Below are 3408 nucleotides of genomic sequence, written 5' to 3'. Positions count from 1 at the left end.
CTGTCTATACAAGTGCATTTTCCAAATAGCAGCTGGTTTCCCCTTTAAATGACAACACTTCAAAAATTATCTTGATGAAGATTATTTTAACATGTACTACAAACTTCCTCACTAGCTCACTTGAGCCAACTCATTATGCTTTCGCTAAGCATTTTTTTTCAATGACTTAACATTCCCAAATATTAATATTTATTGTGATAGTGGTACCACTTATCCCCAGGGTTGCCTGGAGTTTCCAGGGCTTTAGCTGTAGACCCAACTGCTATGCTTTCTTAATTCTTCTGTGGCCTTTCCACGGTTTGTCCTTTTTTCATACAATCTGTGTGCCTTTCTCCAGCAGTCTACTGGACTGTTATTTTTGTTATTTTTTAAAAGTCTTATTATTCCACTTTTCCACTGTGAAATAGTACGTTCACTCCATAAAACTTGAAAGATTGAGGAAATTTTTAATTAAGACCCAGCACAGCCAAAAGAAGTAAAATTATTTTTTAAGATGACATTTGAAAAGTTGTTTGCAACACAAAGATTAGAGGCAATCTTATTACTCCGTTTATAAGGGATTGGATCTATAAATACATATGAAATATTGTGTTATCATTAAAAGTTATGTAGGTCCATATTGCAGATACAGAGTGATCACTAAGATGTGCTATATTCTGAAAATATAAAGTGCAAAACAATACATATATGTATGTACGGGATCTTTGTGTGTGTACATTCACACACACATACACATACATACGTTTACTTCAGATTCAGAGAGAGGGGAGCATATACATATATGTGCTCCAGAAACTCAGGCTGGTTCTGCAAGGATACTGAGAAATGTACCAGGCACTGTCTCAGACTTGCTGGGGGCAGGGGGGCGGGCATCGGGAGGTTCAGGGTGTGAGTTTCATTGACTAGTTACCCTCTGGTACTTACAGAGTGTTCTGGTTGTTGCTTTATCCTGGGTACATATTACTCTTTCAGTTCTTTTGACACCAACATGAATAATTCATTTTGTTTTGAAAAGCATCATAATGACTTTTACCCTGTGCCAGGCAGTAAGGGCTTTTACATGCATAATTTTATTTAATCCTCACAATAACCCTGAAAGGTACGTACTATTATTATTCCCATTCTACAGTTAAAGAAAGTAAGAAACCCAGGAGCTAGGTAATCTGATCTTCATCACACCTCTGGGATGCAACAGAGCCAAGATCTAAACCCAGGCAGACTGACCCCCAAGCCTGCATTCTTAAACCCAAAACACACAGGCTACAAGCATAGAACAAAAATAAAAGGCATCAAACCATTTATAAAGCCAAAACAGAGTTAAATAAATTATTTTCAGGGACAAAAATTTCCCTGCAGGCACAAGGATACTGGTGCATATCTTTTTCCATATCTTCCAGAAAGTTCAAAACCAGAAGTGACAGCAGAGTGGTGAGTGACAGCCGCCTTCACCCTGAAATGATGTTGAATATTTATATAATGTCTAATGTATATACAGGGAGTTTCCCAGATAGCTCAGTGGTAAAGAATCCACCTGCCAGTGCAGGAGACGCAAGAGACCCAGGTTCGATCCCTGGGTCAGGAAGATCCTCTGGAGAAGGAAATGGCAAACCACTCCAGTATTCTCACCTAGAGAATCCCATGGACGGAGGAGCCTGGTGGGCTACAGTCCACGGGATCGCAAAGAGTCAGACACAATTGAGTGACCGAGGGTGGACAGAAATGTATATGTGAAGTACTTTCTCTATTGTTATCAGTTGAATAACGAGGAAAACACTCATTTGTGAAATCCCACAACAGCGGCACTCCTCTGTGCCTTCCCAGTCCTCTTCCCACATCTCTTCACAGTTCCATGCTGGTCACAGAAGCAGTCATCTGGATCTACAGGGGGTCTTGAGGACAAGCCCTGCAGGGCCCACTCCTGAGCTCCGCTGTGCGTGAATCACTCTTTAAGTGGTGTCTTTCTGCCGGTCACAGGCCTAGACGTCCTTCAAGGTCACGACCACATGCCACCTCCCACAGGAAACATTCCTGACTGTCTGCATTAAAGCTCCCCCTTCCCTCCTCTGGAGCGCTCTCAGTTCACTAGACATGCAAACACAATCCGTGACTCGGAGGAAATGTAGATTATGAAAATGCCTATCCAATGGCCCCCCTCTGCCTTGCACCGTGGGTCTCAGAAGAGCAAGAATAAAACATTTCCCTTGATTGCACTACCCCCCTCACCCTGTCTGGCACAATATTTGAACAGCAATTCAATGAAGGTTTGCAAGGAATGGCGTACAGGGAATGGCATGAGTCAATAAGAAAACCTGAAGTCGATGGAACTGTGGGAAGTATGAGCAGTCGCCCATAGGCTCTGGGACGTTAGTCATCTTTGCTTGACTCTGAGATGGAGGGGTCCCTCACGTGAGAAGCAGGGACTTGCTGTCCAAGGAAGTGCACGTTTGGAAAGAAACAGAGGGGACATCCTGCTTTGTGTATGTTCAGTTCTGTCCAACTCTTCGTGGTCCTGTGGACTGTAGCCTGCCAGGCTCCTCTATCCATGGGATTTCCCAGGCAAGAATACTGGAGTGGGTTGCCATGCCCTCCTCCAAGGGATCTTCCCCACCCAGGGATCGAACTCGCATCTCTTGCATCTCTTGCATTGGCAGGCAGATTCTTTACCACTAGCACCACCTGGGAAGCCCCTGCATCCTGCTTTAGGGCGACTGATATAACGCTGGCTTCCCTGGTGGCTCAGATGGTAAAGCATCTGCCTGCAATGTAGGAGACCCAGGTTCGATCCCTGGGCTGGGAAGATCCTCTGGAGAAGAAAAGGTAAACCCATTCCAGGGCCCTTTCCTGGAAAATCCCATGGACAGAGAACCTGGTATGCTACAGTCCACAAGGTCACAAAGGGTCAGACATGACTAGGCACCTTCACTTTCCTTTCCTTTTCCAAAATTAAATTCTCAATTTAATTTTGAGAATTAAATTGAGAATTTCTGAATTCTAAATAGACCTGGAGAATTGCTAATGGCACAAAACGAGCTTCTGTTCACCCTTACTCTCTCAGCCTCACCGCTGGTTTTGTGTGGTGTGTGTTCAGGATGGGAAGGGCTTGGCAGAATACATATCCACTTGATATTAGCAAGAGTGTTGGTGGTTGCTGTTGTTTTAGCTTTAGGGGTACTTGGCTCTGAAGTACATTAAGGATCCAGAGTTAACAGAGTCGGCCCACATCTAAACACGAAGAGATGCTCCCCTCGCTGCAGGATGAAGCAGAACCCTGGAGGAGAGATGCAGAAAGAGCAAGGGTGCAAAAAGCCAAGAAGGGAACTTCCCTGGTGGCCCAGTGGATGGACACAGATTCTGTTCCTGGTCTGTGAAGATTCCACATGCCACGGAGCAACTGTGCCCCTGAGCCAC

The 3408-nt window shown here is 44.5% G+C and overlaps 1 non-coding gene across 1 annotated transcript; it reads left to right on the top strand.

The window, feature by feature from the left end:
- Positions 1-2725: 2725 nt before the first annotated feature.
- TRNAC-GCA (transfer RNA cysteine (anticodon GCA)) lies at positions 2726-2797 on the top strand. The gene has a single exon. It is a non-coding gene; the product is annotated as a tRNA-Cys (tRNA).
- The last annotated feature ends 611 nt before the right edge of the window (positions 2798-3408 follow it).

This window comes from Bubalus kerabau, chromosome 12 (assembly GCF_029407905.1).
Source record: "Bubalus kerabau isolate K-KA32 ecotype Philippines breed swamp buffalo chromosome 12, PCC_UOA_SB_1v2, whole genome shotgun sequence".
NCBI lineage: Eukaryota > Metazoa > Chordata > Mammalia > Artiodactyla > Bovidae > Bubalus > Bubalus kerabau.
This window is presented reverse-complemented; position numbering and strand designations above follow the sequence as displayed.